We start from the raw sequence: 25538 nt of genomic DNA, 5'->3' as shown, positions 1-25538 counted from the left end.
AGCTCCATGCAAATACTTTTAGATAGAAATAAAATACAATGTTTCTAGTCAGGAAATGTGTTTAATTAGTGACATAACTTCACACGTAAAAACTACTCTGGCAGAAATAAACAATGTTTAGGAGTAAGAGTAATGCTGAATACTTCTCTGGAATATCTTAACATATTTATTGGTGACTATTTTATATTTATGGCTTCCATTTCTGATCTCAAAGGTGGAAGCATCTTCTGTGCATCTACATTATAAAAATGCTTATAAAAGCTTACTCTAAAATCATAACTCTTAAGAATGAACATGTCAAATGGACAAGTTTATGCATGGGTCATCAGAGACAGCGTCAGGCAGGTCAGTAGGCAGACAAGAATCAAACTTCATACATTCCCTTAGCCATATAGTAGAGCAGAGCTGGAGAACCAAATGGTCATGATAACAATGTTCTTTGTATGAATGTTTTAACCAGTAGCAGATTACCAGAGCAAAAACAATGGCAAAAAAACACAAGCTGCACAGACAATAATACATGTAAAAAAAACCCTTAAACTGAAGGGGTTCAAAAATCAGACACTTTTGTTTTCAAAAATTACCCCTCATTCTTTTTAAATCTTTTCTCCTCTTACCTTAAGAATATGTCTCCTAGTTTTGAACTCCTCCACTTTAAGAATAAGCCCTTTGCTATTCACCTAATCTATGCCCCTCATGATTTTATAAACCTCTTTAAGGTTACCCCTTAACTACCTATGCTCTGGTGTAAGAAGTCCCAGCATACCCAGTGTATTTTTATAACTCAAACTCTCCATTCCTGGCAACAAGCTGCTAAATCTTTTCTGAACACTCTTCAATTTAATAATATGCTTGAAAAATATCCTTCCTATAGCAGAGCAACCAGAACTGCACACGGTACTCCAGAAGAGGCCTCACAAACGTTCTGTACAACCTCAGCATGACTTCTCAACTCCTATACTCAAAGATTAGAGCAATGAAGGCAAGTGTGTTAAGTGCCTTCTTAACCTGTGACACAAATTTCAAAGAATTGTCTCTGAACCCCTAGGTCTCTCTGTTCTACAACACTACCAAGCATTTAGAGTTTAGAATTTATTGTCATGTGTATTTTTACAATAAAAATACAGTGAAAAGTGTCCTACCATTAATTGTATCAGTCCTGCTCATGTTTGTTTTCCAAAATGCAATAACTCGTATTTATCCAAATTTAACCCTGTTGCCACTCCTTAGCCCATTGACCCAAATGATCAGGATCCTTTTGTAAAATAGGTAACCGTTTTTCACTATCCACTTTTGGCATTTGAAGCTGAGAAAAGAATGGAAAAATCTGAGAGGTGGTCTTTATTGTCTCTGTAGGCAAAAACCAGGCACTAGAATTCTAAAAATGTTGGTGTCATCTGCAAATTTACTAATCATGCCTCCTATATTCTCATCCAAAGCATTTATATAAATGACGGACAAAAGCACCGATTTTTTTTGGAACACCACTGGTCACAGGCCTCCATTCCGAAAAGTAACTCCCCTTCGCCACCCTCTGTTTCTAACCATAAAGCCAATTTTGTATCAAATTGGCAAACTTACCCTGAAATCTATGTGATCTAACTTTACTAATCAGTCTACAATGTGGAACCTTATCAAAGGCTTTACTAAAGTCCAAGTAAACAACATCTATCACTCCTCGTCAAAAGCCTCCTTTTTGGTCACTTCCTCAAAAAGCTTAAGTTTGTGAGACATAATTTTCCTTGCACGAAATCTTTCTGACTATCCCTAATCATTCCTTGCCCTCTCCAAATGCATGTAAATCCTACTTTTCAGAATCACCTTCAACAACTTATACACCATCAGCGTTAGACTCACAAGTACCTGTCGTTCATCAAAAAAAGGTAAAAACAGCACATAACAAGAAAAATCAAAGAAAAAGCTGTTCCATTTCAAGATCACATAAATTATCTAAGTTCACAAGATTTTAGATTAGATTAGACTTACAGTGTGGAAACAGGCCCTTCGGCCCAACAAGTCCACACCGACCCGCCGAAGCGCAACCCACCCATACCCCTACATTTACCCCTTACCTAACACTATGGGCAATTTAGCTTGGCCAATTCACCTGACCCGCACATCTTTGTGACTGTGGGAGGAAACCGGAGCACCCGGAGGAAACCCACGCAGACACGGGGAGAACGTGCAAACTCCACACAGTCAGTCGCCTGAGTCGGGAATTGAACCCGGGTCTACAGGCGCTGTGAGGCAGCAGTGCTAACCACTGTGCCACCGTGCCGCCCACTTGTGAGATGGCTATAGTGATTCATTTAAGGACATTGGTTAGGTTACTCTATCAATGGTGTCTGAAAATAGTATGGGGAATCTCAGAAATTCTTAGTGAATAACAAAGGACCTTGCTTTGCTACATTAATGAGGGAAGTGCCTGAAACATGCTCTCTGCCTGTTTATTTTTACGAGTTTAGGAAATAGAGGTATATTGAATGAAAGAATGAATAGGTGGGAGTTAAGTGTTGTTTTTTTTTAGAATTCTAGTGCCTGGTTTTGCCTACAGACTCAATAAAGACCACCTCCTGGATTTTTCTATTCTTTTTTCAGCTTCAAACACAAACTCTACTCTGAGCAAAATTATCGTCTATAATTAATCAGTGGTTTAAAGATCACGACAGAAAGGAGGAGCATTAGGAGCAATTACAAGGCAAATATTTTATCAATTAGCTTTGGTGCAGCTATCGTGATTTGTAAATATCATCTGAACTCACAATATTATTATCTTTGAAAGTATATCCTGGTAATCAATTTCAATATGTTTCCTTTTGTATTTTCAAACCTATTTTTGAACTGTGGATATTTCTGCTTTTGTTCTAGCAGTGATCCATCTATGCATATATCCAAAATCAGCATACTCCTAAATTCTTGTGTTTAAATAAGGGCGTTAATTATCTGCATATGTTTTCTTTAAATTTCATAGAAACAGTTACTGATAATATAGTCAGCCAATAAATATTGTGCATTTATTTATTGACATTGAGTCTATAGGTTAGCTATCTGTTTACATTCTTGCCTCCCCGTTCCATCGCGCATGGATTGCCGCACCTGTGAAAACATTCTGGGAATTAAATTCAACTCCAACTGGGAAATAAATCGTATAGACATGGACCAACTGCCTGTTGTACGCCCAGATGTTCCTTCCATTGATTCAAAAGGAATCAATGATATATTCTATAAGTGTATGACGAGCAACTGACTAGCAACGTGGTTTGCCTCAGTTGTCTCAACTGATGATTTGCTTGTCTCAATTGACAATGAGTTTTGTCCCTAAAGTAGGTAGAGAAACATTATCATTTATTACAAAATAAAGAGGAACCTAAGTTTCAAACATCACTTCACGATAATGATGAATGTTAATAAATATTTTTGAATTAATTGAAAAGGATGTGTAATTTTTTTATGTAAGAGGCTTATAAGACAACTCTTTTTTTAACATTTCAAAAGAAATATATTTCTTAAACAAAACTTTCATTTTAAGTTAGTTATTGGTTGCCGGAGTCAAAACATGTGGAATGTTAATATAACATAGTTCGGTACAGCAGCATTTTATTGTTCAAATACTGGAATTTGTGAGTATTAAATCAGCAGCTATGCTAAGTAGAAATGATTTTGTCTTTAAATGGATGAAGTTTCATGGATTGGTTATAAATTTCACTGATAACAGTACCTAAATGAGGTATGACAATACAACACATTTGTTAGAAATTATTTTCATCCCTATTTTAGTGGACTAGTTAATTCAAGTAAAATGAATTAATGGGCTGTATACCAATCCTGTAACAGTGGCAGGTTTAAAAGAAGTCTGGTGGCCATTTTGTGTTCCCAAGTATTGTGTCATTGGGTATCCATTATGGCCAATTACAAAATGTCTGGACTTTTCCAGAAGGCAGAATTGAGAGTGTGGTGCGGGAAAAGCATAACAGGTCAAGCAGCACCAGAGGAGCAGGAGGATACACTCTCAACTGTAATCCCCAGCATTTGCAGACCTCACTTTCGCTTTTTCCAGAAGGTATACAAACCCTGCTGAGGCAGACTGAAGGAGACAATTTCCCTGTGACAAATCAGGGGGAATCATTGAGGCCTCCTTTCACATCCTCTTCCTTGACATTGGTAGGTACCAGAAAGCCATATTGCAGTTGGCCACCATCCTGTGAATGGATTCCACCTGATGATGTTAGCTTCTCTTGATGTGGCAGCCTTGATTACACTTCAATTTTCAACTTTTCAACTTTCTAAAGTCTTCAGACATTGCTGTCTCCTCCTTCAGTGACAACACACACCTTTCCCAGTGGGGCTACCACACACTTAAATCTTCCATTGGCTAGCCCACCATCCTTAATTCTACAGGGCTCCCAAAGTGTGCTTCTTCACTGGCTTTCAACTCAAAATCTTCTTAGAGGTCCCAACACAGAAACTCCTGGTTGCCGCCAAAATTCAGCGTGCCATTGGGTTGGAGGCTCTGGAGCTAAAATCCAACTCAATGTTTCTGTTCATATAGTGTAATGAGGAATTCCAGCCAAACACATCAACTATTCAGTAGTCCAATGAAGAGTGCAGGAGGGCATGTCAGGACCAGGCACATTTTGTAAAATGAGGTATCAACCTCGTGAAAGCTACAGCACAGGACTACTTGATGCCAAATAGGAGAAACAACATGCAATAGCTGGGCCTAAACAATCCAACATCCATGGACCAGATCTAAGATTTGCAGTCCTGCCAACCCAGTCATGAATGGCAATGGACAGTTAAACAACCAACAGGGGCTGAAGGTTCCACAAATATTCCCATCCTCATCAGTCAGATAGCCAAGCATGTCAAGGATGAAGTATTTGCATCCATTTTCGGTCAGATGTGGTGAATAGATGATCCATTTTGACCTTATCCTGAGGCACCAACTCAGTTCACTCCATGTGTTATCAAAAAAGACACTGAAAACTGCAAAAGCTGTGGAGCCTGACATTATAAGACTGTAAGACATAGGAGTGGAAGTAAGGCCATTCGGCCCATCGAGTCCACTCCGCCATTCAATCATGGCTGATGGACATTTCAACTCCGCTTACCAGCATTCTCCCCGTAGCCCTTAATTCCTTGTGACGTCAAGAATTTATCAATCTCTGCCTTGAAGACATTTAGTGTCACGGCCTCCTCTGCACTCTGCGGCAATGAATTCCACAGGGTCACCACTCTCTGGCTGAAGAAATGTCTCTGCATTTCTGTTCTGAATTTAGCCCCTCTAATTCTCAGGCTGTGTCCACGGGTCCTAGTCTCCTCGCCTAACGGAAACAATTTCCTAGCATCCACCCTTTCCAAGCCTTTCTGGCAATAGCACTGATGGAATACTCCCTACTTGCCTGGATGACTGCAGCTCATCAACCGCTTGTGTGAATTGAATTGAATTAGCTTTATTGTCACATGTACTCAAATGAGTACAGTGAAAAACTTATGTGTCCACCTATGATGCCACCTTAGGTGCAAGGTACCTGAATACAGATTCTTCAGTACAAGTTCTTGGGGAAAACAACATTTGATAAATAAAGAAATAAAATGTCCAACATTTCAGATCATAGGAATTAATTAGAAAATAGTGAAATAAAAAGTTCAGAACAACAGTCCTTTCAACCTAGATTAAACCGGCACTTAGCCTCTAGTCCGCATTACTCACCATATCTAACATCCACTCCCTTCACCACTGACAGTGGCAGTACTGCATAGCATCTATCAGAAGCATTTTAGTGACTCACCAAAGTTCTATAGATGACACCTTCCAAATTCTCAACGTCTACCATTTATAAAGACACAGGCAGCAGATACATGCGAACATCACAATTAGGAAGTTCCTTGCCAAGCCACACACCATCCTGACTATGAACTCTATTGCCATTCCTAAACTGTCACTGGGTTAATATCATGGAACGCCCTTCCTAACAGCACTGTGTGTGTCACTATATCCCAAGGACGACAGCAGTTAAACAAGCCAACCCACCATCACCTTTTCCAGGGCAATTATAAACAGGCAATAAATGCCGTCCTGGCCAACAACACCTAATTCCCATGAACAAATTTTTTTTAAAATCATCTGGTTGTATCCCACAGTGTAATTTAGAGTTTTTGGAGAATGTTCAGTTGATTTTTGATGAGCATCACTTACTTTTGGCCATCGTTGCTGTGATTTTCTTTAAGGCTACTGATGATTTATGTCATTTTTTGCTCTTTGTTACAATATTTTTGATGGCACTTATTATTTTTTCATATGTTTTATTTGCTTCTGGTGATTTGCTGCTTTACATTTGTGAGTCATAGCTTTTTAAAAAGAAAATTTGCATGAAATCCATTTTAGGGAGGGGGTAACCCTCTTTATCTGATTAGAATTGCAGATAAAGATGTGCTTCATTAGAAAGGTACCTATGGATGAAGATTCCTAACAGTGAGACTCCTTCTTGTAAAGAAATTCCTTTTTTTAAAATTCTCCCTTTAAAAGGATTCATGATGCCAGAACTCTGTATTTAATATGCCCACTGAGAGATTTATAGACATTTGGCCAGAAACAACCCCCTATAAATACAACTTCACAGCACATTAGTGATTCCATATCCACAATAACAGCTGAAATGAAGAGGGCCTGAAAAGGGGCAAAACAAATTTTAAAAGAGCAGGATCTTTGTGGGAAAGCTGGATTGCATTAATGTAGAAACTGTTTGATCAGAGTGTGCGATAGTTTTTGAACACAACCTCTGTGTCTGCCATATCGCTATCAAACAGTATGTTACTCTTAATCCCAGACTTTCGATGAGAAAAATGAATTCTCTGACTCACTGAAGCATATCAACCACCTCCCAATAAACAGAAACGCTTGTATATTTCAGAAAATACTGACAAAACAATATTTCAAATATTAACATTTCCCTTTTCTGGCACTAGCCCTTTTCAATAATGTTTTATTTACTGTTGAAATCATGCTTTAAATGTTTTTTTTACTTTGTGAGATCCTGATCCTATTGACGGCCCTCATTTATTAACTTTGTACCAATTAATGAGTTCTACTTATTTTAGCCGAGAAAGAGGCTTCGTTAGTCATTATTTAGAAGGGAGAGATGAGGAAGGTATTTCCTCTCTCCTGTCCATTGTTTTGGGTCTCTTGTGACTTAGTCACAAGCTATCTGATTTCCAAATCACTGCCAATGGTGCATTGATCTTCCTGTTCAGAGATGCCTGATGTCTGACTATTTTTGTTCTTAGTTTCAGGGTGTGGCTTCCACTGGCAAGGATGGCATGTATTGCTCACCCCTAGTTGCCTTTGTTTGAATCAACTGAGTAGGTTAGGCAAGTTCAGAGTTAAATTCATTAATATGGGATGGGGGCTATATGTTAACTTGACTGGATAAGGATAGCAGGACTGTTTCCTTTTCGAGGTTTGGGGTAGTACTACAATTCTGAATTTTGTGTTACTTTTCCTTCTGAGATTTTTAAAAACTGAATTAAAGTTCTTAAAGCACCCGGATTTGAAATACTTGTGTCGTCAAATCCACACTTCTGGATTACTATACAAGCAACATTAATAGTACATTGGTATACTGCAGTTATTTACATTGGACAACATACATTTTACTGATAAGGGAAACATGTTGGTCGCAGTTATACAAAGTTGGCAACATCATTTTCGTCTGACTGGTGGCAAAACTGGGCAAAGAACTGTTCAGTCTATATACTCCTAGCTGACATTTTACGTCTCTGGAAACTATATTTAATTCGGAATTTCTGTGACATCAAATGTATTCACCAAGGCATTGATGAATGAAAAACCAAACAAAGAATCTGACAGCTGTACGCAATTAGCTTCCTGTGAATTGTCAACAATGTGTAAATTCCAAGAAATTTCTTTTAACAAAGCTCAACAATATATTTATCGAGTTATTCCAAGTTTCTGGAAATTAATATCCCAAAAATTGTTGATTAACTGAAGAAATAGGTAAAAGGGGTGAGGTTGAGAAAGTTGCACCTTCCCAGTAACCTCAGCTGGTACAGGAATTGAACCATGCTGTTGGTGTCACTCTGCATAGCAAACCAGTTATCCAGCCAGCAGAACTAACCAACCCCTAAGAAAAGCAATATTCTCCTCCTGAATCTAGGTAATGGGTTTCAACAAATGGCTTAGTTTCATTTTGGTACCTCATGCTTTGGCATAAATTGTCGCCATGGTGGATATCCCAACAACAAATAGTCCTGGTTAAGTTGGCATGTGATGACATCCATACTGAAAAAGTGATGATTGAGACATTGCAATGATAGGTGCATCAAGTGAGCATCTATCAGATGCATATAACTAACACAGTCAGCAAGATACTAACAAGAGGAAAATACAGCAGATACTGAAAATCTGAAATGAAACCAAACATGCTGGAAATGCTCCCAAGGACTAGGATTATCACTGATGAGAGAAACAGGGTTAACTATTATGGTTGTTGATTTTTTTTTATCAGCATGCTAACACATTTCTCTTTCCATTGATACAGCCTGACCTGATAAGTATTTTCAATCATTACTGTTTTTATTTCATGTGATTTATAAATAAAGTCATTCGAAAGACCAAAAACAGTCACCATCAAATTTGTATGCATAGGGTAACATCTTCTGGCCCTGAAAAAAACCCACCTGTGCACTCTGTTGGCTCACAAACTGTACATCCATCCCATGTACGACTTTACATTGTACTTTTTTGACTTTGTAACTGGGGATTGGTTTGCAAGTCATAAATCCGTGTGAGGGCTATGAGTGCAAGGTGATTCAGTTTGTTCACCTCAGCTTTCCCACATAGCATCCTGTTCCAAACAATATTTAAAGTTCAGCCCTCTGCTTCCTCACCCATTATCATACAACCCCTTTGTCACCTCATGCCAACTCTCTCACCCTAATATATTCTCCATGTTCCTTCAGAAAGCCATGCCATCCATTCTACCTCTATGGTCTCATGTATCCTCCATATCCATCCACACAGTATCTCCAGACCTCAGATTCCATGTAATATCAGTAAAAATATTTTACATTCCTTAGGAAAGAAATAAACTTCTCACCATCTAATGAAACCTCCATATCAATCATTCTACTGGAAAAAATGCATTCTGGTATGTGAAACGTTTTGCAATAGTTGTAATCCTGTTAGCTTGTGAAAACAAACCAGAAACCATATTAAAGCACAATCTGTTAATACAGCTTCTTGAAACTGTCATTCATTCTCCAAACATTGGATCACCTACTGTGCTCGAACCCATTAGAACTTAAAGTTCAGTCAAGCATTGATAATGACCACAGCTGTACAAACAACAGGCTTCTCTCTGAGAAGGAAGGAACATCAGGTGTTCTTTCCAATTTGAAAGCCAAATGTCTGTCAATAACATAGAGAACAGATATTTAGGGTTTTCTTTCATATGTATATTTTTAACTTGCAAAACTAGTTTTGCTTTCAGCCAGAACCATTTAAATCACTGAAGGCAGCACAGGTTGATAGGATATTTTTAAATATTTTCCACTGCATTTATCCTTTGGAAAAGCATATTAATAGGATCTTCAAGTGTACAAGGCTGGTCAATGTAATGGTCAGCATAACACCTGATAGGAACAGGAAGATATGAAAGTGTTTCCAATATGTCTCAAATTCCATGGCAGGTGTTTCATTTCCTTTCTAAGTCTAGGATGCTCTTAATGGGCTTCCAAACTCTTACACCACCAGATGAAAATTGCACGCAGGAGGAAATCCAGTTCTCATTGCTCATTTTAAATGGAGAACTTGACCTCAGCAGACATGGGTGTGCATTTTGTGTACTTGGCATTCCTGACACTTGAAAAGGCCAGAGGAAAATGGTGCAGGTTTGGGAGTGCAGAGAAAGTCAGATTTATTATAAAAATAACTGAATGTGGCCATGAGTGCAGTAGCATGAACTTCTAACCCATGATAAAACATCTTTTATAATCTCATGTAGATACGATGAATGAGGGGTATGTGGCACTGACAATGAGGAAAGACTGAAGAGATGAAGCATCTTCTCAAAATGAGACCAGCTCTCTAATCACTAGGATCATTCTTGCCAAAGCTTTGAGTTATACATTGCTTACTTCAAAAATCACTTCATCCCACATTGACAGCATTAATACCCATTCGAATGTGGAAAGTGAGCTGACAGCACCTTATCATACACAATAAGGGGTGTTGTCTCCTTCATGGTCTGGTGAGAATTATGGTATGCATTGTGACAAAATAGGATGAGAATTAAAAGAAAATTGGAGGGTGGAAACTTCCTAGTCTCTTAACAACTTGGGCTATGTCATTGCTAAGAGAAGACTGAAAGTGGAAGCTTTTCTTCTGGTGCTCATCTGAACTGGGACACAAGAAACTGACTAAAGGAAAAAGACACCATTTTGTAAAGTGGAAAGAGGGTTTAGCTGGGCTATAATTGGCCTGGAGATACAGTAAGAACTGATAACCATTCATCATAATTCTCAGACCAAGCCAGAGTCTCTGATTGGTTAGGGCATTGCCATCTGGATGCAGCAAAGTTTGAGCGTCTCCATGACAACTTTTATGAGAACATGTGCAACAATCTCCAAGCTAATTATGGTCTAGTCAAACAGAACCCTCTTCTCATTCTGCATAAAATCGTGTTTTGTTTCTATTCCAAGCCTATTTCTTGTGTGCCAGCTTTGACGAGTGTAAGATGAAAATCTTCAACTTCTAGTCTCCTTTTAGCAATGTTTAAGTTCTGTGCTACCACACATTAAGGTTGAGATTTGGGCTAGGGTGAAAAATTTGGAAACATCAGGTGAGATGTCAAATGAGGACTTTCTCAATGTGAAGAATAAAAGCTGCATTTTCATAGCAAGATTCTCCATAGTAAGAAGACTACTTGTATGGAATATTACTCATTATCACTTTTATTATTACCTAATTAATATGCAGTTTCCCATCCTGGGGATTCCTGTCCTGAAAGTCAGAGCGGGTACCTGGTCAATCCAGCGTGCCACCTTCTCTTCTGCACCCTTATCGTGGACATCTGGCTCTAACATTTCAGGATAGACCCCAAGGGCAGTGGTCACATGCACCCCATGTCCATGAGCATTGCCGTCGAACACATACAAGTCCCAACACATCATTATGGCACATCTCAGAATCACTTTAGTACACATCTGCATTTCAACATTGGACCACACTAGCAGGTCTCCTTGCAATGACATTGCAAGGATACTTTGTGAACTGGGACAGGCATTCAGCTCATTGATTAAACTAGGCTGCATCTCAGAGCTGTTTTCCCACCTCTTAGCACTTACTGGATATCTGTCTATGTGGATGCTCACAGTGCCTTGCTTTGCCCTGCTTTGCCTTTTGACAATTTGCTCCCTTAGCCACAACTTAAAGACACCCTTTAGCACAGACACAAATCCAGACAGCTTGTCTTTTCTCAGCAGTCATCACTCAATGGGGTAGATGTGTTGCTTTTTGCCACATCAATGTTACACGTGCACTATGTGCCAGCTATGTACATTCCAAAGATACTGCATGTGCTTCAAGAAGGCAGTCATGTCTTCATGTCTAAAGGGAGTAGTCCTCAGTGAAGCCCAGGTAGACACCATATATGCAGGATCTCCCAGCATGGTTAGTAAAGGGCAGCCTCCAATATTGGTCCAGGGGAGTGGATACTGTCAGTTGACCACATGAAGTGGTTAAGGTCAGGGAGTCTGTACCTGTACAGGCTGGGGAATGAGCTGCAGGGAGCTCTGTGAGTCCAGTGCAACAAGTCTGAGGAGTTCCACAAAGATAGTTGGGGAGCCACATAGATAACAAAACTTCATCCACAGAATCCCCATGAGAGAACCACCAGGCTGACACTGTCTTGCCAACTCAGGCATCACGTCAGCCGTACAACAGTCTACTTTGGAGCTGACAGACACCTACAATTTGCATGTTCCTGCCAGGTGTCTTTGCGGACAGGGACAACTATGCATCTCATGCATTTACACAGGATGCTTTAGCTCAAACATTAATACACTCATCTTATGGGGCTGCGCTTTCATTCCTAATGCTCATGAATTGCATGTTGATGTGCAGGCCGCCAGGCTTTGTGAGATGTATGGAGAGTGACAAAGTTGGAGTGAGTGCTAGCCTTTGTGTGTTAAGTGGCAGAGAGAAGATAATGATACTTATCCATTCAGTGCACAGAAGATCATTTACTTCTTGCTGCACTGCTGGGCTTTCCGTTTCACTCATGTTATAGCACTGACATGTACTGCAGTCGCTACTCAGTACAGGCTGCACCTACTTGCATTGTCTCCTTTAGTGGCTGACGGAGAAAACAGCTGTCCTTCTCAACACTGCCCCAACAAGTAGCAGCTGCAGATCTCTGTCCTGGAGGTGGGGAGGTTAGCTTGTTCTTCCTCCGAGACATTTTCAGGATTGAGCACCATGGTTTTGAGGGTTTGCATTTGCAGTGTCTGAAGGGGGCTTTAAATAACAGAGAAGCCAGACAATCTTACCAGTGACGAACAATTCTGCCTTGCTCACAACATGACTCCTTGAGAACTATATGGGTACATCTATAGAAAAGGGACTGCTGTGATTCAAGAAGTCAGCTCACCACCACCATCTTAAGGGCAACTGGTGGTGGGCAATAAATGCTGGCCCAGCAAACAGTGCCCACATCTCATGAACGAATGAAAGAAAAGAAAACACACAGTTGCATAACTAATAAGTTCAAAATCACATGAAAAATCTCATCCCTGGCTTTGCTGTAGAGGATGTCTTTCACTCACCACTACACATTAACGGCATGTGAGAAAATTCAGCTCGAGAAATTTGCTTGAATTAATTTGGTTAAAAGGCTTTTGTTTCGTGATTCCATTCACAGGGCAAATGTTGAGGGAATGCTTCCCCTTGTGAGGTAATCAAGGAACTAGGAACTGAGGACAAGTTTTTCTCTCAGAATGTCATTAACCTTTGGAATTCTTTACCCAAGAATCAGGAGAGGCTGAGTCATTCAATACATTCAAGACAGAACTATGGTTTATAGGAGAGTCAAGTGTTAGTGGGAGCTGGTAGGGGAATGGGAGTGAGACATCAGGTTAACCATGATCTCATTGAATGATGGAGCAGGCTTGTGAGGCTGAATGGCCGATCTTGCTCTTTTTTCTTACAGATTGCCAAAGGAGTGTAAAACTTTATTTAAATTAGCACAAAATCTAAAACAAAAATCCATGCATTTGCGATTCAATCCAATTTTGAACTATAATTCTTAAAATATAATTTCACTTTGTTGAAATATGTATCTTGAGTTAAGCCTATCACCAAATTGCTCCTACCTCTGCTATCGTATCCTTCGCCACTACCTCATCCCCATTGCTACTGAAACTGCCATCTGCACTTCTGCTATCTTCAGATTCAACTGCTATTACACTTTTCTGTCTAGTTTCCCAAGCCACAGACAATACAAGTGTCAATTCATCCAAAGTTTCATTTGAGTATGATACCCAATACCAATCCCACCTGCCTGTTGACCTTGATGTAATTGATTTCAGAACCAGATGGGTTTGTGGTAACAACCAACAGTGGTTACATTACACAATTAGAGCTAAAAATGTGTTGCTGGAAAAGCGCAGCAGGTCAGGCAGCATCCAAAGAGCAGGAGAATCGACATTTCGGGCATGAGCCCTTCTTCAGGAATCTCCTCGAACATTACACAATTAGGCCAACTCATTATTCCAAATTTTTATTGAGTTCAAACTTCATTCTCTGGCGGAGAGGGATTTGAACCCATGTACCCAGAGCATTGGCAGAGGATGCTGGATTATTAGTACAGTGAAATCATCACTATACCATTGCCACCCTGCTCTCCTCTGAAATGTTTTCATCTTGTTGCATCTGCGCCCAATTTTAAAAATCTCCTCAAGACCCATTTCTTTTATCACTTCTTGAATCACCTCACCTAATCCGTTTCCTAATTACTCCTTGACGTTCATTTCTCTCTGGTCTCAAATAAAGTTGGAAATATTATGACATTAAAGGCAATATTAAAATGAAAATTGTTGTCATATTTGGGTACTATTAAACAAATGACTGAACATCATTCAGAAACTGAAACACTTGTATCAGAATGAGATTTATCTTACTTTGCTTATGATCTGAATCTCATAGGTTCTACATTTTAACTTACATGCAGTAACCTTTATCCTGCTGGATAAATAAAAAGCTGAGGCTTCTAAGCACACAGAATGCTGACTGATGCTTAATCCCATCCCTAACAAATAAACAGGAAGCCTAGTCATGATACAACAAACACAGTGAATGGTATATAAAGTTTGACTCTACTGAATGGTTAAGACCTGGAATTAGTTAAGTAAAAGATATGTAGCTGACCTTTTACTCTTTTCCTTACTTAATAAGGAGGAACGTAGTTTGCAGAATAAATACAGTGACTCATGTTTAACTTTTACCCTTCAGAATAAATGGGGACTTTCTAGAGTTAGTATAAGTAATGCTGTAAATTGTGCATTCATACAGACCTAGTAATGCAGGAAGTTCATATAATATCACAGTAAAGGTGTTAAGATATGAATTATCTTATATCAAGGTATATCCAATAATATTATAAATATATTAGTTAAAGGAGCAAGAAATATTTAAAAGGGCCAAAATACCATGCGTTATAAATTGATTTTATTGCCAATTAAATTAGAAATGAGAGACACACAGCACTTTGTGCTTGGAGGAAGAAGGATAAAGTTGGTTTTCAGTCAACACAGATTTCCATTTCAAATTTGTTCCAGAGAAAATCTAAACTTGAAACTATAAAGAGTAAATGTGTCTATTTTATTCCTCTGGCTGTTAATAAAACAAAAAACAAATTAGTTGAAAAATCTATAATGATATGAAGAGAATATTTGAGAAAAGTCCAGTCTGAAGTGAACAAAGTGTATGAGGGAAATAAGTAATGAAAATAAGATGTGAAGATGTGAAGATGTTTCTTTGAGAACTGCAAAACTATTGGGTCTGGTTTTCAGTCATGTACTGTGCCTTTTTTTTCTGTTCCATGTATTGCGTGGATCAAAAATTTCTTTTTAAATCTTGGTCCCAACACTCCACCTGAGACCTGCCTGAGGTAACTTTTGGGTAGGTTTCAATGTAGACAGTGAAATGGCCTTTCCTGAAACTGATAGGAGTCCCAGTAAGCTATATCCAAAAATGGGAGATGACAGAGAGTAATTGTTATTTTTCATTAAAATATAGCAAAATATATGCAGGAATTACATCTTGTGTCATGTTTTGATTTTCAAAGTGAGCTCAGCTCCTGTCTTAGAAAGAAGGCCTACAGTTGATGGAGATGTTTTACTTTACTGTGTTCTGCATTTTTTTTCCTTATTTATAATCATTAGAAATTTGAGACCTATATATCTTTCCAGGTGAATTGGCTTCAGTCTTTTGCTGAAGCAGCCTATGTTTTTATTGAGCTGAATCATATTGCTCTGTGTCTACTTAGATAATACTAAAGGATGTGATCATTATATCCATTTGCATTTTGAACAGGTATTCATGTGTTTTGCACAGCTTTGTTCAATTTCACTGAAGCCAGTTGGTCATTTAATTGTTTTCCTTCATGAGATCTCTCTGTTCTCTGGAAATATCAGCATTTGTTGTCCATCACTAATTATCTTTAAGATGAAGTAGTGAGGCACATTCCTAAATAGCTGACAGTATGGCCATCATTGGAGAGGTGAATGAACTCTGTGCTGGGCAAGAAATGCAGAACAAACACTACATTACTATCGGAGGAATAAAATTCTAAGTCGGCCATATCTCACATAACTGTAACAGTTAATGCAATGAATTAGTCATATCAAAGATTATTCCAACAGTAAACCAGTGTGCTCAGTTTCCTATAGCAACTATTAACAGAGGAACCATTTGAACGGATACAGACAGGCTGTATTCAAAGCAACTTTGTTTTATTGCATTCTGCAACTTACATCGAACCTCCTGAACTTCTCCCACCACTTGTGTAAGTGAGAGGAACAGGGTAGTGCCAAGTTTTTCAGTTATAATTCCAATTAAATTCTCCTGACATGAGCAAGAATTAGATGAATATATCTTTGAAGGTTATAGAGTTGAAGAACATTATGAAAATACGGAGGAACGAGGCCAATGGGAAGGTTTTCAAAACAGCAATGAGAATGTTAAAATTGAGGCATTACTTATTTGGGACCCAGTGTAGAAAAGTAAGCACAGGGGTAATAGGAGAACCATATTTGATGTAAGTTAGGATATAGGAATAGCGTCTTGGGTGATATCAAGTTAACAGACAGTACAGTGTGAAATTAGCCAACAGCATGTTATGATAGTCAGATGTAGATGAAACAAAGGTGCAAGTAAGCATTTTCAGCAGTTAAAGAGCTGAGGCTGGAGTGCAGATGGAGTGATCTGACATCAATGAAGTTAGTTGGCCTTAATGAGGCTTAGGTGATCTTAGGTGTATGGTTGAAAGCTCATCTCAGCATCAAAAATGACACTAAAGATACAGATAGTCTGGTTCAGCCCTAGCCTGTTACCAGGGATAAAGATGGTGTCAAGGAATCAGAGTTCATGGCAGGGACTGAAGGCAATGATTTCAGTATTCCCAGTATTTAATAAGAAGCCATTTCTGCTCCTCCAGTACTAGCTATCATATAAGCAGTGTGCCAATTGAGAGACAGTGAGGAGTTAGGGGAGGTGTCATTGGAGCAAAGTTGATGTAGATGTGGAAACTGATGTGATGTTTTTGGATATCACCATGGGATTACATCCAGATGAAAACAAGTAAAGACTCATAAGGATTGATTCTTGACAGACACCAGAGGTAGAAAGGCAATAATTGTTTCAAGATATCTTCAGATTGTTACCCCAAGCAGCAGGTGACATGTTGATATTAAAATCAGTCCAGGGTAGAGTGTTGATGCTACCCTCCTTGGGATTATAGTGCCATTGACTGCAACCTCAAAACAGCAATGTTTGATTTCATTCATTCTCAATTTATGAAAATCCACATCATTTGCACCCATCACTAAATATTTGTGCCTATGAATAATTAATAAGTTTCTGGGGAGAGCCTTTCTGTCCATTGCATAAAGGAATCATCGAGTCCCTCCTTCTTCCAGGAAAAATAAGTAGGCAAATTGAATGATTGACTCCTCAAAATATGGGGTTGCTCTCTCAAAACATGGCCCATGACATTGCTACAAAACATTCATGTTTCCCAACAAAAAAGCATGCAGTGTAAAACTCTAGGGAAACAAGAGCATCATTGAGCAAACAACTGATGTATTCAAACAATGCTTGAGCTGTTTGCATCACTGTGGGAACGTTCTACAATAAAGTCCTGAAAAGATTGGCTGAATGCTCGGGTGGTGTGTTACATACTGTACAATATAACCATTAGAAAGGCGAACAAGCGTTGTTTCCCGGATCCTACGTGTCACAGTTCTGACAAGTGGTTACAACAGACGTGCTAACACGTTCTTGCTTTTGACAGATTCTATTTGGATATGCTGTTATATTACTTTCATTCCTCTGCAGCACCATTAAAGCAGAAACCATTAACTTCTTATATTGACAGTGATGTGTTGTGAATTTGTTGAAAGTAATAGCATAGTATTGTGGAAGTGTGCTTCTGGGCTTGTCTCTTGTACAATTTTCTTCGTATCTGTGGTATTCTTGCTCGAGTTCAACTTCATGATGCCCACTGAATGTTCTGCTTGCCAGCCAGTTGTTAAGTGGCTGTAGATGGGAGATGTGCATCGAGACCCTGTGGCATCCCCATTGACTCATTCTCTGAAGGAACTGCCTGGGAACTTGAATTTTCCACTGGGATTTCCAGTACACCTCAACCCTACAAGAGTTTCCATAACAGTTAGAGAATTAAGATGGTTCAAATGAAATGAAGTGAAATATTTACTTAGGAAAGATTACACTGTTAAATACATTGTCAAACTCCTGAGTAACTATTAAACAGACCCCACATTTAACTCACTCACATCTTCCAGATTCCTTACACACCTCAGATTCTGACCAGACAATCCTTGGGGAGCCAATAACTACAGCCCTCCCACCAGTACCAGCTCCAATCCACACCAGAACTCCTCTCTGTCAAATCAATGCCCTCTTCCTTCCCTGCACCCCCTACCCAGACCCAACTCAACACCCTGCGCCCCCTCACCAGCCCTGTTGCTGCTGTCACTTCTTCCCTGCTGCCCGGCTACCAGACCTGACCATTCATTCTCTTCTGCCTGATGGACTGGAGTTGATCTGGATCCCCTCTCCCTCTGCACCCAACCCAAAATCCCCACAGCCAAACCTGAAACATAGCACACCCCTATCCCCAGACCTGACATCTACTCTGCCCCCCTCCCAATTTCTCCAGCCCACCCCAACTTTCTAGAAACACTTACCTGACTCTTGCATCCCTTCCCTAAGTGATACCCTACTCACTGGGCACCCTACTCACCAGGCAACTACACCCCAGACCCATCTGGCACCTAACCCTCCCAACACACAATCAGACACTTACTTTATGTACAGATGGTTTGCCCACACTATCAACCACAGAATCATTTCTGATCTGACTATTCTCGGACTGAAGGCCAGAAATGCTAAACCAGTATTGCTTCTTGGATCACTGACCTTCCCTTGTCTACAGCGTGAGACAGCTACCAGGAAAATAAGGCAAAATAGCTGTCTGGACCTTGAAAGTCAGAATGGAGCAGCAGACTGCAATGAAAAGATGGCGTGGTTTGCCTCCTTCTGACAGCTCGATGCCATGAAAGGACTGGAAGAATAGAAGTACAGCTCTGGATTTCTGAATGAGCACTGAACAGAATATCTTCTCAGAAATACAGAACTCCCATCTTTCATAAAATAAGGCAGGAGTGGCGATCTGCATGAGGTTGCAAATGATCTTGTGAATTAGCGCATCATTTCATTCAGTGTGTAGCAGACCCAAGTGCTGTCTGTCACAAGCAATCAGACCCATTCATCCATTGCCTTTTTTTCCTGTTAGCTGTCTCACGCTGTAGACAAGGGAAGGTCAGTGATCCAAGAAGCAATACTGGTTTAGTATTTCTGGCCTTCAGTCCGAGAATAGTCAGATCAGAAATGATTCTATGGTTGATAGTGTGGTGCTGGAAAAGCACAGCAGGTCAGACATCATCCGAGGAGCGGGAGAATCAACGTTTCAGGCATAAGCCCTTCATCATGATTCCATGATTCTATGGACCCCTTCTTCTGTTTGCTCACCACTGCAGAATTTTGTATTTGCCACTTTATTTTATTCTGTCAGGGGAGGTGGGTGTTGCTGGCAAGTCCAAGATTTGTTGCCCATCCCCTTGAACTGAATGGCTTCCTGGGCCATTTCAACAGACAGTTAAGGGTCAACCACATTATTGTCAATCTGGAGTAAGAACAGGCCAAGCCAGATATCCCTCGCAAAAGAATATTAGTTTTTACAAGAATCTATGCAAGTTTCATTACTGACTTTAGCTTTCAATTCCAATGTTTTTGTCATTAATCAATTTTAAATTCTACCATGTGCCAACATGTCCCTAGCATTGATATGTGGATTACTAGTCCCATTACACCACTGTCTCCCCAGGAAGGCTCCAGATATAAGGACAAACAATGTGCTAATCTGTTTCATTGAGGGAAGCCATTTGTAGTGTGAACATTGGAGCCCTATAACACACATAGGGCTCTAATTGTGATTTTGAGGTATACACAGGAGAAAAATGAAAAAAAAAACCAACCCAAAGAACAAATTTTTAATTTAACATTTAGAGGCTAGGGATCACTTAGGTGCTCTTTCAGGCCTCATAGAACAACATGACCCTTGTTGCTATGGCATTGTGTCTATGGTATTGCTCATGAAAAGCAGGCAACATATGCCCTTACCAATTTTAAATAGCCAATATGAATGAATTTTCATCACTTAGCATGTATTGGTAGACTCTGAGTACATTTCTAACAATGCCCTTCTGGAGATAACACTTTGGTGTATAAAATCAAACAGGCAACAGGAGGTCCGAGCTCTCCACTTTTTATCTTTGATTTAACTTGACATGGTACCTCAGGCTTGAGCAGAACTTTTTATTTATTAAAATCAGATTCCAAATTGTGTTTCACCATCTTGGGCTCAGCTCAGTACACAACATAGCACCAATCTACATAAAATCAGCATCCTGCTTATGCGAGCATTTTTTTCATTCATTAATGGAACATGGGAATCATTGGCTGACCTAGCATTTACTTCTCACGGTTAATTGTCCTCAAGAAGGGATGGTGAGCTGCCTTCATGAACTACTGCAAGCCTTGGGGGTGTAAGGACACCCACAGTGCTGTTAGCAAGGGAGTTTGAAGATCTTCATGCCATGACAGTGAAGAAATGGTGATATAGTTCCAAATCAGGATGGTGTGTGCCTTAAAGGGGAAACATGCAGGTGATAGTGTTGCCAATTCCCTGCTGTCCTCATCCTTCCAGAGGTCACAGGTTTGGAAGGTGCTGTCAGAGGATCTTGCATGAATTTTTGCGGAACATTTTGAAATTGATACACAATGTTGCTTCTGTGTGTCCGCAGTAGAGGGAGGGAATATTGAAAATGATCATTGGGGTGGCAATCATACAGGCTGTTTTGTCCTAAATGGTGTAGACCTTCTTGAGTATTGTTGGAATTGCACCCATCCTGGCATGTGAGGACGATTCCATCATTCCTTGTAGATAGTGGCCAGGCACTGGGAAGCAGAAAGCGAGTACACACTGCAAAATTTCTAGCCTCTGACCTGATCTTTTAACCATAAGGGTTTATATAATTGGCTGGCACATAGATGGTGCGAATTCTACTTGCCACTTATCATCCCAAGACTGGATGTTGTCCACGTCTTGCTCCAAATGGACACAGACATCTTCAATATCTGAGGAGTGCTGAATGGAACAGATAAAGATATTTGGGACTAGGATACTCCCCTGATGAACTCTTGCAGACATATCCTGAGCTGGGATGATTGGCCTCCAACAACCATAAACCTAACACAACCACCAGAGACCTTTCCGCATGATTCCCATTGACTCCAGTTCTCCCAGGGATCCTTGAAGCCACACTCAGTTAATATTGCTTTAATTCAGAGCAGTCGCCTCATTTCTGGAATTCAGCTCTTTTGTCCATGTTTGGACTAAGGTTATAATGTGATCAGGAGCTTAGTGAACCTAAACTCATGTCAGTGAGCAGTTTATTGTTGGGGACTTTCTGTTAGACAGCACTGTTTCTGATCGCTTTCATCACTTTGCTGATTAGGAGAGTAATTGCTGACAGGTGGCAATTGGCCAGCTTGGATTTGTCCTTTTTTGTGGACAGCATGCACTCTGTCAATTTTCCACATTGCTGGGTGGATACCAGTATTGTAGCTGCACTGGCATGTGTTGGTAAGGGGCATGGCTAGTTCAGGAGCAGTTCCTGTTGGAATGTCGTTAAGGTACATAGATTTTGCAGTATCCAGATCTTCAGTTGTTTCTTGACATCATGTGGAGTTATGTTTCTGAAAAAGGGTATTTGTTGGAGTCAGAAGTACTTGATATTGCAGTAGTAACATTTTCTTGAGATTTCCTTCACAATTAGTTGGTTTGGCTAGTGGCCTTCTACTAACATATTTGGTTTCACAGTTTTTCACTTCAGTTCTCCTGCTTGTTATTACAGATTGTTTCAGGTGAAACTTCCTTTTTAATAGCTCCCATAACTCAGTTGATTGGATGGCTGGTCTTTGCACTACAGAGTAAGGCTACCAGTGTGGGTTCAATCCCTGCACTGGCTGACAATGAAGGTCTCTCCTTCTTGACCTCTCCCCTCACCTGAGACATGATGACCCTTAGGTTAAACCACCTCCAGCACCTCTGCCTCATAAGAGATTAAGACAATTGAAACTTTATCTTTAGACATGTTTCCTCAATGTGTAAAATTTGAAATATTTATCCTTGTGTTTAAACCCTGTAATGGTCATGTTTCTCTCTGTATTTATTGCCTTCCCCAGTACAACACTCACTTTTACCTATCATAGAACTTTCCATTCAACGAGCATCCTATGTCTCTAGTTTATTTTTTTCCCTAGTACTAGTAACAGGAAGTCGGTCCCTAATCCTATAACTCTCTGTTGACCTTTAAAGTTTTGCTTAAAATTTACCATTTTGATTTACATTTTGAGCATTCATTCTAATATCTTCTTGTGTGACTTGGTATCCATTTACCCCCCTCGCATTTCTGTAAACTACCTTGTGACATTTTCTGCATGAAACGATATATAAAAATGCAAGTTAATGTCATCAACTCTTGGCCTACCATACTGTAGCAGAGTAGGTTGAAAGGCATATGCAACATTATTTTGCTCTTTTATATAGCGCCATTGCATCTGAAGTGGAGACTGAAATGCTCCATCTATAAAAACCCACATCACTGCATACAGGAAAACAGAGTACAAGCAAGAACAATTTGCACTTTTACAGCACCTTCATATAAAGAAATGTCGCAGAACATTTTACAAGGGACATTGAGCTGGACGAATTTAAGTAGGGGCGATTCCACATCAAGCTTTTATTTTCTTTTCAAAATCATCAAAGTGACAGAGGGGGGGAGCAAATTACTTTTTCTATAAATGTCATGAGAGACAAGAAAATAAATTACACTCTAAACTTTTCACTTTTGCTCATAGGTAACTGCATACAAAATGGTGACTTTAGATAAAAATAGTGATTTTACTGAAAGTGAAGCTTCACTGCAGTTTCGGCTACACTGAATTTCCAAAATTGGGGCTGTTGTGAAGTGTCAAGAATCTACCCAACAGCTTTTAATTAACATTCGTTCCTACATGTCTTGTAAACTATGTATGTATACATACTGTATTTACTTAAAAAAAGACCTTGAGATAATTTATTTCATGTGAAAAATCAATAAAGTGTGTTAGCTACTAATTGCTAACAGATAGAAAAAGATGTGCATTGTCTGCATCTGGAGCTTTGTAAAAAATCAGCACGCTCATAAATTATCAAACAGCAGGAAATGCCTCCCTTTTTTTCCCCTCAAAGAGAACTTGAAACTTTTTCTCCCTTCCTGCACTTGCTTGCTAATGGCATGAATAAAATTTTTAATTAGTGAGGATCTCTGAAAGGCTCAGCCTCAATGACAAATTATTTACGGGATCCTTTTATTCAACAGTTGACAGGGACTGGATTTAAAGGAAGCTTGATTATCAAAAAAGCTTGGGGCTACCTGAAGGTGAGAAAGCTAACCCTCCCCTGGGCAGCGTTGCTGCTCTCATTTAAAGAGAAGGGAAAGATAATTATCCTTTGACAGTTGGTGATAAACTAAAAGAATGAACATATCATTTACATCACGTGACAGCAAAAAGAGCTATCTTCTTTGAGACCCAATAATCACAGAAGCAATGTTGACGGTCACTTGATGAAGGATTAATACTTGTTTCCTTATACCACTGGAGAGCACAGGAGGAGTGAGTATGTTATCTCTTTGGGAGGATATTACTCCAGTTGTAGGTTGAAAAATGATTTAATGTAAACTTTGGCCTTTGTAAACTCCTCGAATGGAAACAGCAAAGCCTTTGACTAGAGGGTGACAGAATTCACAAAATGCCAAAGCTAATTAAAAGCCTAAACAAGGAACGTGAAATAATACCATGGCACATCAAACACAATATTTTAAGTGATTTATTGCTGTCATTAAAATATTGCAAAATGTAATCTGAGACAATTTGGTTAAGCATTATTTTATCCGTTCCCACAGTGTGATTTCAGGATCTAAATTAGTAAAGATAGCGATGTCTGTTCAAACACAATTTTTGATATATCAGCCAACTATTTATTCTTGTTCCTGGTTCTAGATAAAATGCAATATCCTACAGTTTTTTAATGTTATAATATTCTTCAATAAGTTTGATCCAAAGTGAAGAGAGAACACATAGTTGGGTATTTGCTTGTTTTGCAGCTGTGATTGTGAGTAGAACTGCACTTAACACAAATTTGCTGACAATCCACAACCTTTATTGGCTCATGAGCTAACAAAGCATGCTTTTACTGCCCATTTTAATTGCCTCCAGAATGTGGCAGCGAGCTATCTTCTTGAATTCTTGCAGTTCTTGAGGTGTAGGTACAGTCACAGTGCTGTCATGAAGGGAGGTTTCAGGAAATTGACCCGGCGACAATGAAGGAATGGTGATATATTTACAAGTTGAACGGTGTGTGGCCTGGAGAGGAGTGTCTGGATGTTTGTATTCAGCTGCCCTTGACCACCTGGATGGTACAGTTTGCAGATTTAAGAGATATTGTTGAAGAAACATTGGTGAGTTGTTGCAATGCATGCAGATTGTGGATGCAGCCATCATGTGTCAAAGTAGAGGCCATTTAATGTTGAAAGAAAAAATGAAGGTGCAGCAGATGAAAATTAGATTTAGTGGGCCTAATTGGTAATGAAAATTTGCTCAGATAAGTTGAGCCAACAATTTAAAACAGCATGTTTATTTTTTTCACTGTTTTCAATGAATTGTACAGTGTGCCTATGAATCTAATGGGACCTGAGGTAAAATATTTCAAACTCATTGGATGTCAAATTCTCAAAAGAACTTATTTTCCTTAGTTTCAGTTGAATTCTTGTTCTGAGGTGTGAAAGAACAATGGTTTAATCCACTACCCAACCCCATGAATATTCAGTCTAAGTTGGCAGTGATATTCTTTAGTGATTCCATTACAACTGAGTGTAACATTTTGTGTCAGTTTGGAATATTTCCAATAAATGTACCTTTGATTTGAAGTCAGAAATGCTTTAAGCAGTACCTCATGCATACTTTTATCGTGCAACCATTGGCTACTACGCAGATGGGGAAAAGCTATGGCATTGAATCTTTTGCTCATCTCCCACCCAGTTTTCACCTCCCATGTTCAGAATACTAAAACTTGCAGTTCAGTATCATTGTTCTGTGCTGGTCTGTGTACAGACAAACATAAAAGATTGACAACTAGTGATGATAGATGTTTTCATCAGATGGGCTTTCTATCCATGCACCCAGCTCTTCAATCAACAATGGTACAGATTATAAACCCCTTTACAATATTTGAAAAATGACATTTAGACTGTAATGCTGAAAGCCAAAATAGAGGCTTCAAAGACGGCAACAGTCTAGCTGATCATCAATGTTGATAACGTCTGCACAAAATATAGAACCTCTAAGATGCTTTAGAAGTTGGCAAGTACATAGTAGACTACACAAACAAAAATTTGCATTACTGCACTTATAAATAGAGTCAACAGAGTTCTCTAGTTCTCTCAAAGAACTTGTATCAAAGCAGTACCTCAAACCTGAAATAAGACAGCTGACTTAGCGACAGCCTGAGTGAGTAAACTGAAGCAAGCAGCAGTTAATTATTAATATTATA

At 39.4% G+C, this 25538-nt stretch overlaps 1 long non-coding RNA gene across 3 annotated transcripts in view; it reads left to right on the top strand.

Annotated features, from left to right (window-relative positions):
* LOC132818792 (uncharacterized) overlaps nt 1–25538 on the top strand; it is a 93692-nt gene that overhangs the window by 26286 nt on the left and 41868 nt on the right. The gene's annotated exons all lie outside the window — the stretch shown is intronic.

Source organism: Hemiscyllium ocellatum, chromosome 9 (genome assembly GCF_020745735.1).
Source record: "Hemiscyllium ocellatum isolate sHemOce1 chromosome 9, sHemOce1.pat.X.cur, whole genome shotgun sequence".
Classification (NCBI taxonomy): domain Eukaryota; kingdom Metazoa; phylum Chordata; class Chondrichthyes; order Orectolobiformes; family Hemiscylliidae; genus Hemiscyllium; species Hemiscyllium ocellatum.
Note: the sequence above shows the minus strand (reverse complement) of the source record. Positions and strands in the feature narration are given on the sequence as shown.